Source organism: Sciurus carolinensis, chromosome 12 (assembly GCF_902686445.1).
Source record: "Sciurus carolinensis chromosome 12, mSciCar1.2, whole genome shotgun sequence".
Classification (NCBI taxonomy): Eukaryota; Metazoa; Chordata; class Mammalia; order Rodentia; family Sciuridae; genus Sciurus; species Sciurus carolinensis.
Window position 1 is genome coordinate 30,305,846 of NC_062224.1, and position 16,640 is coordinate 30,322,485.

General features: G+C 37.2%; 2 pseudogenes; both read left to right on the forward strand.

Moving 5' to 3' along the window:
* Window positions 1-2,224: 2,224 nt before the first annotated feature.
* LOC124961168 (spliceosome-associated protein CWC15 homolog) lies at window positions 2,225-2,998 on the forward strand (annotated as a pseudogene).
* An 11,670-nt stretch (window positions 2,999-14,668) lies between these two features.
* LOC124961169 (tubulin beta-3 chain-like) lies at window positions 14,669-15,983 on the forward strand (annotated as a pseudogene).
* Window positions 15,984-16,640: the final 657 nt, after the last annotated feature.

Sequence of the window (16,640 nt, forward strand, 5' to 3'; positions counted from 1 at the left end):
GAAAGTAGGATAAAAAACTATATGTTTTATAAAGGTGCATGAATTCAAAGTAAAAAACACCAATATTTCCATCATTATAAATTTCTTAGTACAATGAATTTTTCTGTATTTTCTAACATAAACTTGTACTGTTTTCAAAATTAGAACAAATGAAATACTAGTAAGACTAATATGTATGTTGAACATAAGCAATCATAAATGACCAAGTCCTTATTTGTTACAATTATTGAAATGATTTCTTGTAAGTTTAATATTAGTATGAAATACATTATGAAGAGTTTAGCAAAAAAACTTTCCCTAATCAGCAAAATTAATGTTTTCTCTTGTCTGCACTCATAGGAGACCTTTGCACCACACAGATTAGTGTACAAAAAAAAAAAAAAAAAAAAACACAAGTTCCATGCAAAACCCCCAAACTTCAATACATATTTAGATTTATGCTATCAACCCTATGCCATGAAAAAGTACAATTATAAGCTCAATAAAATGGCATTAAACTTGGAAAGACTTATATTTATTTATTCTTATGAGATACTTAGAAAATGATTACCTAACATGCAGATCTCTACAAGGAGGGGAAGTATAAATATAAAATCTAATCCAATATCTTTCAAGAAACATTTTAGGAAATAGAATCCTACTAACCCAAACCTTGACCTAATATGTCATACACAGGACATTTATCTTTTCCTCTTCCTGTAACTCTACTATCATAGATGCAACTTGAATTCAGGCATAATTCAAAACATGCAGAAGGAGGATGGAATCCTTAGTTTTCTAGTAGTGCAACAGAAGTAAGTTAAAAAGGCAGGTGGAGGAGGTGGACAGCATTCTGAAGGTGCCTGTGCCCAGAAGAGCACAAACTAATCTCAGAAATACAAAGGCAAATCCTGACTTATTACAGGAACATAAAGTTTAAAGCTAGCCAGCAGTTCAATACCATTCCTATCATTATGCCAAATTTCACCATTTTCATTAGACATAAACATGCAATTACCATAAAATGATAAAAAGGGGCTAAGAAGAAAGGTCTGCATAGAAAATTAGAAAAGTAATGTACGTGAGAGAAAAATTCTACTATGCTTCATCTTCAGGTTATGCGACATCTCATGTTATGTGACAAGGTTTGTGACAACAGTCATTGCAGATGCCTTGGAAACCAGGAAGGAGCCTGATGGGTGTGTGGTATGGGTGTGTGGTATGAGTGTGTGGTAAACAAAGAACTATATACTCAGAGAAACTTCTGGGTGGGTTTCAGCACTTCAGGAAGTTGGTGTAATGGAGAAGAATGAATGGAAGAGAAACTGGAAATTTAGAAACACATGTAAAACCTGTCAGCCTTTTTTCTTGTGTTTCTAACATCAAATAAAATGAGATTTACAAGGAGTCCAACATTTTATTTTCCTTCTTACCTTAGAAGAATGGAAGGTAAACAGTTGATTTTACATCTGCCTTTTCTTATCTATGAGTAGAAGACTTTTGTCTTCCATGAGACTTAAGTATTTTCCTGTTGTGATGTGGCATAGTCGAACAGCTGGCCCCATCTTATGTTGCTCCCACTCCACCTAAGAAAACAACAGAACTTGGTCCAACAGCATCACAGGAGCAGCAGAAATTAAAACATGCGGGTTGCACTATACTTAAATACAAGTGTACACACACACACATATATATATATATATATATATATATATATAATTAAGCTGCCATCTTTATAACACGAGGAAAAGGAAATACACCTATGTACTTAGAGTGCCTATTCCTAAATTTTCTGAATTGTGAAGTTTTGTAAAACTATGAGTTTACTCCATGTGCACCAGTCTGTCACTTCATTTTTCACTGGATGAAAAAAAAAATGTATGCCAGGAACAGAGGATTCTGGGGGCCAAGAGTGGCAGGGGTTTCTGTGTGATCTCTGGAGGTTGTGCATCGGGCCTGGGCTGAAATGAGCTACAGGAGGACAGCACCCTTATCTTTCTTATGCAGGTGGGACAGGAAAGGAAAACCAGGGTCAAGTAGGTGGCAGGTGAAGGAGCTCCAGAGCTGTGGGCAGAGTGGGTACCTGTGGAGTTCTCCAAGTGCCATGGAGAAAACAGCAAGAAGGGAGCTTTGCCTATAGCTTAAATGGGCTCAGGTCCTCCCACCAACAAATCCCACACCAGAACAAAGACAGGGAGTTCCTCATGACAGTCAAGGGCAAATTCTCAGAATATCAATTCACAAGATGCAGGACTCAGGAGTATCCTGCCAAAGAAAACCCTGTTTCTCCCTCTCTGGACACAGCCTTTACTCTTTATGTAAATCAAGAGAGAGCATAAAAGATGACACAGTAGACAGGCTGACTTTTGAACCTGCAAGAGGTGGAAGAGGAAAAGGAGAAGGTGATTTGAGCCAATTCTCAAAACAATAATCAAGCAGAGATCTTCCCTCTCATATGAAGATAAAATACAGACTACTCAAGATGCCCCTAAAGAGGTTCCTAGCCTGACTTCAGGAGGGAGTTGGAAGAAAAGAGAGCTGCTGCAAGGGAAAAAAATAGGGATCGTCCAACCTTAGAACATACAACATCCTCTTCAGTGTCAAAAAAGCCTCCATAGATCAGATTCCTGTGGCCAACCTCGATGCAGATGATCCTTTAACAGATGAGGAAGAGGAAAATTTTGAAGAGGAGAGTGATGATGATGATACTTCAGTTCTTCTTTCAGAACTGGAAAAAATTAAAAAAGAAAGGGCAGAAGAGCAGGTCAGGAAGGAACAAGAACAAAAACCTGAAGAGAAAATTCATATGGAGAACATTCCAAGTGGAAACCTTCTTCTTAATCTCACAGGCCCATCCCAGCTTCAGGCCAACTTCAAAGTTAAAAGAAGATGGGCTGATGATACTGTGTTCAAGAACTGCACAAAAGGTGAAGATAATCAAAAGAAAAACAAAAGGCTGATAAATGATACTCTGCCATCCAAATTTCACAAAAAGTTCATGGAAAAATATATTAAGTAGTACAGTATTATGTGCTTATTAAAGACTGTAAAATGTTAAAAAAAATGTATGCCCAACAAAATTTTACCTTTATACTCAGTATTTATCAAGTGTTAATATTTAGGTGGATTTGATCAACTGTACATTCACATTCAATGAAATAATATTATTATTATCATTAATAATACTAAAAGAAAAACTTCTTCAAATTACAAACTAATAGAAAATATATAAATGTATATAAACATTTTGTTGCAAAGGAGTATGGTGAGAAGGAAAAGTCTTCCAGTCACAAAAATATACTACCTTTGTGTTAACATTCTATAATGAGAGGGTAACTGAAATGAGAAAGAGGAATCATACACATTGGTTTTTTTAACTGTTAAATAAGATAAGGTCAAATATTTTAAAAATAAATTAAAGTGAGAATGAAATCACAACAGCATTTTCAAATGGATACTTTGAAAGGAGTGGTGGTATCATTTTAAAATGTCACTCCTTTAGTACACTGGAAGTTATCTTCCATGAACCTACCTAAACTAAGCACAGAAAAATTCCTGTCCACCTTCCAATGTTTGAAAGATGTACAAATGTTTATGAAATTACCATGTGGGATATTTAACCAAAACCAACTGAAGACCACTAAACTATTGTAATCATCATTCCATAGGTTATAATCTCACAGGAAAAAAAATCTATAAAGGCAGCAATTGGAGGAAGATACTGTTCATGCCTATGGGGAGAAAGATACTGCCCATGGGGAGGAAGTGCCCATGGGGACTGTAGTCCTCAGTTCTTTCCTTAGAGTGTAATACACCTTAACTTGAGGGGTGGGGTTGTGGCTCAATGGTAGAGCACTCACCCAGCAACCATGAGGCCCTGTGTTTGATCCTGAGCATCTAATAAAAATAAAGGTATTGTATCCATTAACAACTTTTATATATATATATATATATATATGATTTTTTAAACTTTAATGGTTTTCAAAGAACTGAACCTTCTAATTATTAAAATAAATCTGATACTTTAATTCTATTTAACACAGCTTAACACCACACCTTTATCGATACTATATTTAAAGGACTTAAAGACAATCTTCAGAGAACCTTTGAACTGATCAAAACTGTGTATTTCTTTATCAATTATTACTATAATGAGTATTTGTGACTTTTATTACAGTCTAGATTTCTCAATCAGGTATTGAGCTCTCTGTAAATAAAGATAGAGACCACCAAATATACCTCTTGTCCTGCCATTCAGGCTGTTTCTTGTTGCACAGGAACCTGGGTCTGGGTTGAGACATTCTACTTATGAAACTCTTATCATGTCTAGTCTCCAAAGGCACCAGAGAAAACACTGCTTTCATAGTGAACAGTTCAGTTGAAACAAAAAGGGTCAATTTTTACTCTTGCCATGTTTCATTCTTTGGACCCTTTTTCAAGTCAATTAAAAGAGGAACACAAATGGGATGGCTTTAGAGTAAATGGGCATACTTTTTGACAGAAGATAACACATATGGAAATAAAAATGGTCAAAATAACAATAAACACCAACTTAAGCATATTCTCTAATTTTTTTCATCTAATCTCATTTGTTCTTTCCTTCCCTCCTGTAAAGAATAGATTCACCTTATTCTTCTAACTTACGTCCATGAGGGAGAGCACCCCACAGACACACCCCCTTTAATCCTTATGGCATAAAACCACTTTACCAGACTTTTTCATCTCAGAAAAAACATCTCAGAATTTTCACTAACAGGAATTAAAACTGAAAAATTTAAAAATAGTTACTAATTATCTTAACATTTAATAGTACCTTTGAAACTGGAGTTCTGTGATGAAACTCAGTTCACTGCTTCTGCATGCAGGTGAGGGTCTGCTCAAGTTGCAACACTTCTCTTGGCTACAGAGGCCTGGGCCTGCATCTCCACCTGCTAATGTCGGTCCATCCCATCAAGTGCTGCACATCCATTTCTCCTTCTTTCTGAATTCTTGTCTCATGAAGTTGAAGAATTTACTCTGCAGAAGAGAACCCTAGCACTGTAACACCAGACTCCATGGCACGTTTTCCTCATTAGGTCACTCTGCAAGGGGTTTATACAGCTCTTGGTTCACTGCTTTTGGTTCAAATCTATGCTAATTAGGACTTGGACCATACTAGCTGCTATTGGTCAGTTCTTTTTCTTTTTGTAAAATACATAAAGATTTATGCATTGCAGCCCCAAAATGAAAATAACCCAACCTTAATCAACAAGTGAGCAAACACATTGGGATATAGCTTAGTGTCAAAGCACTTGCCTCACATTGGTCAAGCTCTGGCATCAACCCCCAACTCTCCAAAAAAAAAAAAAAAAAAAAAAAGAGAAAAAAAGAGAACCCTACTCAAAAACCATAAGAAAAAAATGTGAATAAGCAAATTTTATAAATACATAAAACCATATTGATGGAGAGACACCCAACTCAACTAAGCTCTCCGTTCTTAGCTTATTAAGGTAAGTTTCAGGGAATTGTAACTATATCAAGATTAAATAATAGTAACATCAAATCCTTTCTTAATCAAATGAGATGTAAATAGTTAAGGGAATAAGCATTTTTAATAAATGTTCAGATTTCTTTGATACAGAATAACACCAGACATTCTAGATGTGGATTGCAATTCTGGATTACAAGAAAGGACTGGGAGGACACAGGCAGGGCAGCCTAATAGTGAGCAAGGGAGGAAAGGCAGGGAAAGGTCAGGTGTAGGGCTGGGGTGCTCTAGATGTCAGACTCAGAGGTAAGCAGATGGGCCTTAGAGGTCATGGACTTTAGGGGGGAAGACTGTGAGGTTCTCTGAAGTCTGAAATTAAGACTGAAGGAGAGAAGGAAGATGGCAGAGAGAACATCCAGAGACCTTACAGGATCTACACATCACTCAGGTCTCAGATACAGTCCCTCCCTCCATATCCAGCAGGGACAAAATGACATGAACAAATGCTCAGATGCTGAAGACCCGTGTGTAAAATGGCATCACTTTTGCATATTATCTATAAATGTCTTCCCTCAGACTTTAAATCTTTGCCAGATTACTTATAATGCCCAACACAATGAGAATACCATATAGATAGTTGTCTTGCTGTGTCATTTAGGGTTTGGCACAGATCCTAAGCTTCTGAATAGTTTCAGTCCATGTCTAGTTGAATCCACAGAGGCAGATCCCATGACTGTGGTGAGTTGACTGTATTTAGAGTATGTCAGGTACATACATGTGAGATGGAGATGGTGTCTTCAGGGAATGGGTACAGTTACAGAATGTAAAAGTTTCAGACTGGAGACAACTATATAGAAAGTTATACTTCCTCTCATGGACCAAGCAGACTCATGATCCAATGTCTACAAGGTAATCCAGAACTTCCATTGTTGTATCCACCAGTTCTATGTGAAATTTGTTATTTACAACTTTATTTTGAAAGGGAATAATAAGAAAAATAAAAGTAGAATTTGGAGAAGAAAATATTATTATCAACAGGGAAAAAATGATGACATAAGTATCCAAAGAAATGGGCATAATGGTTAGAAGAACAAAGTAATGTGATGTGAAGCATTTGACAACTTTATTAAATTTAAAGTACGTGATGACAAGGGTAATCACTATGGTCACTTTATATTATTTGTTATGAACACAGGTGTCACTGGCTACCTGGCCTAAAATGTTTCCAAGTGCCTTTAAATCAGCACAACAACCCTAATACATACTTTCTCTCTCTCCACTTTGCAGATCAGGAAATGGGACACGAATCTGTTATCATGTCCACCAGTGGTGGACCTGGACAGCTGGGGACTTGAGTGCAGTTTCAGGAATGGGTCCCTGGTCAGATTAACCCAGTAGTGGGAAATTCCCTCCCCTGCCAGAATTACTTGTTTGGAGGTCAGATACTGTGTGGCTAATAAAACATGAACAGTAGTTTATCAGGTGGTTTGGGAACTTGCATGCTCTTTCTCAAAAGACAGCTACTTGAAGCAGCCTTCTTCCACTTCCCCCTCCCATGTCAGGGGAAGCACACAGCTGCAGGAATTGACAAAAGACAGCAGAGGCCATAAAAGGGATCTGGCACTGCAGAAAGCAGAGTGCCAGTTACATGAGCCCAGATACTCCCTCTGTGGCTAAAGGCAATTAGGGTTAGGGTACTCAAGTTGTTGTAGACTGAACACACCCCAACAGACACACCATTCCAACTGCAACTGTTCCCTCTCTTTCTATTTGACTAAGTCATTTTAAAATCATATCTCTAGCCATGTTCCATAAAAGCAAACCACAAAACTAGTCACAGTGAGGAGTTGGGCTCACACCCTAGCCCCAGAATTTGGTAGAGTACATTAACACTACTTCTGTAGGTTCTAAAATGATAACAATAAATCCCAAGTAACTTTGTGGAGTTTTGTGGTGCACAGGCTGGAGGGATAAGTAGCTCAGAAGGATAAGGCTGAAGTGTGGACTTTGCTGAATGGACTTTTCTATGACCACATGAAAATCATCATAATTCCTTCTGCTCAAGTTCACTGCTCATGGACACAGGAGCATAGGATCTGCTGAAGGGATCAACGGAGACTGTGGGACTAGGTGACAGGTAAAGGTAAGATGCATATTACCTCAGTTTACCCACAACAACCTTCTCTCTGAACATTATCCACAGGTGACATACCTCTGCACAAATCACCTCCTTTGAGGAATTCATCTGGTGTCACACCAGATCAAGTTACACTATGCTGTTAAAAAAATATACCAATCCAGTCTGTCCCTCATTCAGAAATTCAGTGCTATAACTTCTACACTCAGAGAAAAACATATTTAGTATTTTGGCACCACGACAAAATCCTCATCCTGATGATGCTGTGGGTACAATAATGAATCTAGACTCTTGTAAAGCTTCAGTGTTTTTGATTTTGCTCACAGAAATTCTAGTCATATGTTACCCTCCTATGTCTGAGAGCCACAAGTTTTATTTGCTAAATTGTAATGTGACTTTATAAAGTTTAACAGAGGTCAATTACATAACAAAGAATTTTCATATATTTTGAGCGCTGTACATTCTTCATAGTAAAAGTGCCTTATTTCTTTTCTATGTTCTGGTAAATCTTTCTATTCCACCAGAATCCAGTCATTTCATCAATGTACATTTACAGGATATCCTCTCTATGCCAGATGCTAAGTTAGATGACAGAGCTGCAAAAACCAGAAAGGAACTGTTCTTGCCTTTAAAACCAGGACCATACAACAAAGTAAAAATGTGGTAAGTACTACAGTATGATGAACACCCACTACCCAAGACAGCTGCATACTCACTGGCAAAATCTGAGGCCTCTCCCGATTCTGAGTAAGAGAGAACTAGAAGCTACTGCAATACTTTAAGCCCATAATAACAAAGGCCTATGTTTGTAATGGTCCAACAGGAACATGGCAGAAACCACCCCAAGCATCACTTAACTTAGATTGAGCACACTTAGAAACTGAGAAAAGCTGATCCCATCAAGAACAGGGAAGGAGATTAGAGCGGATCCCTGCCACAATGGGGCTGTGAAAAGAGGGGGACTTGTGACAATGACTTTAGAACAAAATGGAAATATTTAATCCACATCCACAAGGAGATCTCTCACCTCACAAACCACAGCATGGACAGCCTCTGCCATTACCCAAGCCCATCTGTTACTCCAGGTACTTTCCTCACTCAGACAGATTTAGATTAACATCATTAGTTATTAGTAAATTACTAAAGATTTAGTCTTGATCAGGAAAATGTTATAAAACTGCTCTTAGCCTGTTAAACATACTAACTCCATTGTGTTGGGAATTCCAAAGTCCTTACCCAGCAACTCTACAGAGAATTAGGGATGGTTTTCCAGGGATGGCTTCTTGCCAGTGGTGTCACTTCAGCCAAGTACATGGCACTGCTGTAGATGTGAAGTTGGTGGATGCACTCCAGCACGAGGCTTAATATTTCCTGGAGGGAAAAGAATCCCCATCTGATGCCACCCACTGTCATAAAGAATATGCTAAACCGACTTAAGAAAATAAGTCTGGCTCATGGCATTGTCTGTTAATAATAAAAAAAATTGAGATGGCTTATTTAAAGGACTGGAAGATAGATAATTGCACAGGAAATAAAATGTTCTTCAAATAATTCAAGTCATTTTAAATCCTGAGTGCCATTTTCAAAGAGGAAGGGAAGAATAACATAAAAATACTCATTGTACAATTTCATTTGTATGATTTAATGCTAGACTAAATTAGTCCATCATAAATGGCAGTCTAATGTTAAGTAACCATCTTTCCTGGACAGTTTTAACTACCTTAATAGATATAATTCTTTTATTTGATATTATGAAATCTTTTTTCCCTTCTTTTTTCTTGGTGTTCCTACTGTGCTGATTGATTCACAGTATATATACACATACACACCTTTCTTGTTTCTCATCCTTAGCATTTTTAATGCAGTTATATTTCTTTGCCTTGTTTGAGGGTTATGACATTTTTGTTTTATTTTGTTTGCTTGTGTCTCATTTCTTTCTCTCTTCTTCCTTCTCCGATTAACAACTAAGTTCCTTTGTTCTTTCTTCTACTTTTCTTTTTTCTCCTCTTTATTGATAACCTTCAGTTGCTATATCTGTGTTCTCTCACTTCAAGTTTTAAGCATTCTAAACTTTTTTTTTAACCTACCTATCACATTTTCTGTTTTCTTAATGAACTGTATTTCCACTATCTTTTAGAACTATTTGGTCCATGTTACTGCTGTCCCTACCATTCATGCTGTTGTGGTTTTTAATTATATGGATGGCATAGTTCACACCTGCAACTTAGTATAATGTCAGTTCTTGTTCACAGTTATTTATTGTTTATGCTGCTGGCAATTGCTGACCTTGCCATTTCTGTTTTGGGGTAGTTAGTGTTGTAGATGTCATAGTAGGTACTGGGTTATTTATTATAATGCTGTATATAGTTTGCTTCAGTTGTTTTTTAATTTTTTTCCTGCCTCTTATGTGAAGTGCTAGCAATCTACAGAGAAACTACAAGTTCACAGGGAATGAACTCTGCTAATAAACTAAATCAAACTGAGTGAAGAGACAGCTCACCTTGATCTACACCCAAATTAACTGTACTCAAACTTCAGCAACACTGTATCTAAAAATCACAGAAAACTCAAACCCCTAGAACAAATGATTAGGTTCCAATAGGAACAACTGACAGGACCCTTAGTTTCCACTCATGGACCTTCTACAGAAAAAACAGAAGACACTTTGGTGAGAGAAGGTCATGCCCTAAAAAAACCCACATGTAATAGTGGAAGATAAATCAATCCCAAAAGATACATAAAACCAACCCAGGAAAACATGAAATATGAATATACAAGGTAACACAATACCTTCTCAATTTCATGATTCACCAGCAACTGACCCTAAAGATATTGAAATAAAGGAAATATCATAAAAAATTCAAAATAATGACTAGAAAAGTGGTCAATGAATTCCAAGAGAACATAAATAACAACTGAGCAAATTAGGAAGGTAATAAAGGATATGAATGAGAAATTCAATAAGGAGTTACACATAATGAAAAATAACCAAACATAAATCTTAGAAATGAAAGACACAATAAATCAAATAAAATATTCATCTGAATGTCTGTTAGTGTAGACCATGCTGCAGACACAATCTCAGAGCTGGAAGACAAAGTGCCAGCATTGACCATTCAGACACTATTTAAGGAAAGAAAATAAACAAACATGATAGGAATAACAAGAATTCTGGGACATTAAGGGATCAAATTTAAGAATCACTGGAATTAAAGTGGGTTATGACATACAACTAATGGCATGGATAACTTCTTCAAGGAGATAATAACTGAAAAACTTCCAAACCTTGACAATGAGATGGACATCCAAATACAGAACCCCAAATAGGCAAGATTGAAAAAAAAAAAAAAGATTCTCCATAATGCATTGTAATTAAAATGCCTAACAAAAAAAGATTAGAAGTTTAAAAGCCTCAAGAGGAAAATATCATGCCCATTTACAGACAAGTCAATCAGCATTACCTCTCATTTCTCAGCATGAACTTTAAAATCCAGGAAAGTTTAGAATGATGTGTCCCAAGTCCTGAAAGGAAATAACTGTCAAACAAGATTGCTATATTCAGCAAAGTTATCTCTCAGATTCAGAAAAGAAATAAAAACCTTCTAAGATAAGCAGCAAGTCATAGAATTCATGACTACTAAGCCATTACTACAGAAAATTACAAAAATATTTCACACAGTAGAAATTTAAAAAAACTCTAGCACTCACAAATGAAAAAAATCTCATTTGAAGAATAGTTAAGCAAGTGAAAAACAGGACCAAATTTAACATAAGAAATAAATCAAAATGGCAAAAACTAATAAACATGTCTCTGTAATAACATTGAATTTAAATGGTCTTAACTCTCCAATTAAAAGATGTAGGCTGGTAGAATGGATTAAAAATAATAACTAACTGTGCTATTTGAAAGGGACACACCTTACAGGCAAATACATGCATAGGGTGACAATGAAAGGATGGAAATTGATATACCATTTGAAGAGAGTCTGAAAACCAGGAAACTAGCCATTTTCATTTCCAATGAAGCAGAATTCAAGCCTAAATTAATCAGAAGAGATCAGAAAGGTCACTTCATACTGATAAAGGAAACAACCCAGCAAAACGATAAAACAAAACAATATTTATGCCCCAAACATTGGTCAACCTAATTATATAAAACAGAAAACACTGTGATTAGAGCCTCAGATAGTTCTCAGTACAACGTAAGGTGATTACAACACACCCCTCTCATCAGTCACACAGAAACTCAGTAAAGACTCATCAAACCTAAACAATATTTTTAAAAAGAACTTAGCAGGCATCTATAGAATATTTCATTCAACAGTATTTGAATATAATTTCTTCTCAGCTGCTCATGAAAGCTTCTCCAAAACAGACCATACTTTAGGTCACAAAGCAACATTTACCCCATATGCACGCACACACACACAAAAGATGCAATTCATTACATAAATTCTGATCACAGTAGAATAAAATTAAACACCAAAAAAGTACAGAAACAATATAAACATAGAGATTGAACAAAACAATTTTGAATAATGCATGGGTGATAGAAGAAATCAGAGGAGAAATTTAAAAGTTCCTGGAATCAAATGAGAATAATGATACACATACCAGGACCTCTAGGACACTATAAGGCCAACTGTAAAAGGAAAGTTGATAGCTGTAAGCACATACATAGAAAAATCACAAATCTCAAAAAAATAAAAAAGTAAAAAACAACATAACAATGCATCTCAAGGCCCTTGAAAAACAAGAGACAACAATTTTAAAATATTACAAAACCAGTAAAAGGAAGGATAAAATTGATTAGATTTGAAATCAATGAGAATAAAAACACAAAAAAAATCAAAGAAAAAAAGAGCTGGTTTTTCAAAAAAGATAATCAAGATTGAGAAGCCCTAACCCAAACTAACCAAAAGAAAAGAATGCAAATTAATAAAATTAGAGAAGAAAAAATCACCACAGACATCACAGAAATCTAGAGGATCATTGGAACTATTTCAGAAACTTACACTCCAACAAATTGAAAAATCTAGAAGAAATGGAAATGTTTCTGGACACATGTGACTTGACAAAATAGAATAAGGAGGACACAGAAAACTTAAGCACACCAGTAACCAGAAAGGAAATAGAAGCAGTAGTAAAAAGTCTTCCAATGTGGAAAAGACCAGGACCAGAGAGATTCTCACCTGAATTTTCCAGAACTTTCAAGAACTAATTCCAGTGTTTCTCCATGAAACAGAAAGGGATTGAACACTTTAAAGTCATTCTATAAAGCCAGTATCTCATTCATACTAAAACCAGATAAAGCACATGAAGTAAAGAAAACTACCAACCAACATCCCTAATGAACTTAGAAGAAAATATTGTTAGTATTAGCAAATTGTATTTAACAACAGCATGTTAAGAAGATCGTACATCATGACCAAGTTGTTTTTATCCAAGATGAAAGAATGGTTTAACTTATGCAAATCAAAAAAAGTGAACAACAGAGTCAAGTCTCATACATTGTCAAATTCATAATGATGGTGCTGGTCTTGAGTGCCTGTCTCAGAAGACAGCCTGTGAGCTGCATGCTGTATTCCCCAACAATCCCAGGCCATCTGAGAGAAGGGCTGCACATGCCTTCCCTCCTTTCTCTTTTGCAGTAGGACCTCAGGGTTGTGCAGTTCTTTCTCACACAGTCAGGTGCCCCAGGGGGAGTCATCCCTCTCCAAGCTGCTGTGGTTATTTTTAATTTCTCTATCATTATTTCAGGAGTGGGCATTTGACCAAACTCTGGTTAATGAGACAAATAGTCTGGTGTGAAAAGAGGTTCTGGAAACATATTCTCTCCTAAGAAAGGGCTGAAAGAAAAAGTGGTCTCTCTTCTTTCTTTGGACACTGTACTGTCTGAATAATTAAAGCCCTGTAGCCATCTCACTATGGTGAACTGGCAGCCAGTCAAGAGATGGACAGTGAGGGTCAGTGACTCTGAGTCCACTCTGTCTCTGGATTGACAAACTGCCTTTGGGAGTTTCACAAATGTGGCACCAAGAGAAGGAAGTAAAAAGTGAAAAGTGGGAAGGTCAACAAAGCAGTGCTGAAAACAACCACAGTCACACGAGCTGGGCAAATGCTCTGACACTGAGCTCCTTGTCCAGTCCCCCAGCTTGTTCTCTTGATGAACACATTCCATGGGGCCACAAAAGGTTTCACAGTCAGCAAAAATGTTCTCTTTACCAGAAAAAAATAAGCTAAATACTCCAATATTAAGTGTCAATTATTATCAGTAATCTTTGTAATGGAATATTAAATTATGGTCAAGATTCTATTAAGAAAATGTATTAGTACATGAGACTTTATTAAATAAAAATTAAATACAACACAGTTTGTAGCTGATCCTAGTTGGCATTAACAAAATACAAATATGCTGTAAGTTCCAGTGTGCACACACACACAGGTGTATCTGAATGGTGGACTGTAAACTACTAAATTATCCTACTTTCACATCACAGTATCCTCTTGTAAACTTTTCTATAACAACATCTATTAAATATAGAACATATTTTCAAATAGCTACTACCTCATGAAAAAAAATTACTACCTAATCTGCCAGAGATATTAAAAATAAAGGTCCACTAATTTTTACAGTAAAACATCTTTCTCAATTTCATCTCCACCTTCTCTATTCTTAGCCTGTCCTCACATGCAGTCACCTAGGGAGGCCTACTGGCAAAGAGACATGTCGGGAATGCAGGGCCAAGCAGGAAACAAGCCCAGGGACACGGAGACACACTTAAGGGATGCTTGGTCATTATTCTTTTGGCCCTAAGCGTGAGCTGTGACATGTCACATTAGCGTCCAGAATCACAGTCCCTGAGTGGAAATACAGAGAAACCTGGACAGTAAAGGGAATTAGAATGCAAACTCTGAACGCCACAGAATATTAGGCGAGAGTGGAACAGAATGTGTGAAATGCCAATGCGGTAGGTAAAATGTATTAAGAGGTACATTGTTAGCTAATAGGAATTAAAACTGAGAAATTAAAGAAGTTTCAAATTATCTAACGTATAACCCTACCTTTTTTATGGAGTTTCGCGATGAAACTCAGTTCACTGCTTCTGCAGGCAAGAGGGGGTCGGCACAAGCTGCATGTCTCTGTAGTACAGAAAGGTTGCAGGTCCTAACAACGGTCCATGCCTTCAAGCATAGCAGGAGACCCCAGCAGCTCACCACCCACCAATTCCTCCAAATTCGAAGAATAAACTCCGTCGACATTGCAGGCTTTCAAGAGTGGCAGTAGCTCACCAACCATTTCTTCCCCACTCCCCAATCAGAAGAAGTAACCTGGCCACAAAACAGTAAGCAGAACACCACCATACCACTGGAACACCACACACTGCACCCTGTTTAAGGGTTTATATAGCCCTTGATTCACTGCTATTGGTCCAACCTTATGCTAATTAGGGTTTAAAAGAAGGATAAATAATATTGGTCCAAATTCATGTTAATTAGTGCATGGAAACGGTACTAACGCTATTGGTCCAAATTCATGCTAATTAGTGTGTGCAACGTACTAACGCTATTGGTCAGTTTATTGAATATTTATTGAGATTCATTCATAGCAGCTCATTAACATGTGCATGAATGGGCTGGTTGTGTTCAGCCGCAAAGCACACGCCTTGAACTCATCAAACCTTGGGTTCGATCCCCAGTTCCAAAAGAGAAAAGACAAAAAAGAGCATCATCAAAAAACAAGAAAAGGAGAATGCGTGAAAAAGCAAGACTTATGAATACATAAAACCTTACTCAGGACACTCTGCACGTCTGTCCCTCTGCACTTTAGTTCATCTTACTTGTTACACCGCCACCACCAGGAGGGAGATCTTGCATCTGCAGGTTGGGCAGTGTGGCAACCAGATCAGTGTTAACTTCTGGGAGGTGATCAGCCAGGAGGATGGAATTGATCCTACCAGTATATACCATGGGGACAGTCATCTGCAGTTGGAGCAAATCAACGTGTACAACTACAGCAGGGACACCGATGGCAAATATGTGCCCCTCGCTGTGCTCATGGACCTGGAGCCCAGCTGCATGGACTTGATGCACTTGGGCCCCTTTGAGCAGATCTTCAGGCCAGACAACTTTGTCTTTGGTCAGAGTGGTGCTGGAAATGACTAAGCCAAGGGGCACTAAACAGAAAGCATGGAACGAATGGACTGCGCTAGATGTTGTGAGGGGGTAGAGAGCTCTGACTGCCTGCAGGATTTCCAAATGACCCACTGCCTCGGTGGAGGGACTGGGTCTGGGATGGGGAGCCTCCTCATCAGCAAGATCTGGGAGAGTACCCAAACAGGATCACGAACTCGTTCAGTTCGGTGTCCTCTCCTGTCAGACACAGTGGTTGATCCCTAGTCCACCAGCATGCTTCCATTTGCAAGACATTTCATAAGTCAATACTTAAAAATAACAGTAAGTCTTGTAAGGGTTGTAAGAATGGTTGGAGGAAACTGAACAGGTGCATGTGGAAATATGTTAGGGTAATCAAATGCTTTTATATCTTATTTTTCATAGTAGTCTTACAACATAAATGGTTTCTAAATATCTGGAGAACAATATAACTAACAATAATATTATATGCTGGTTAAATTTCAATATAACTGAACATTTTCTTTAAAATATTTAGATTCTAAAAAACATTGGTAACTGCCAGTGCTAATCTATCCATAAAGATCTTGGCTCCAATTCTAGCATCAGTTTTCCATGTGTCTTGAAAACCCTTGTTGGGATTTTGATTTTAAAGGCATGTATATATTCTATGCATTAATTTGGGAGCAATTCATTTTTTGATTGAACTTTCTTTTCTATCCATGAACACTGCATAAATAACTCATGTTGTATACTGAGCCTTTATTTTAAATTTTTTATTGATTGTTTTTAGTTATATATGGCAGCAGAATCAACTTTGATACAATTATAGAAGCATGTAATATATCTTATTCTAGTTAGAGTGCCAGTCTTATATATACCTAGTGGTGGAATTCACTGTGTTGTTTTCATGTATGTACATGG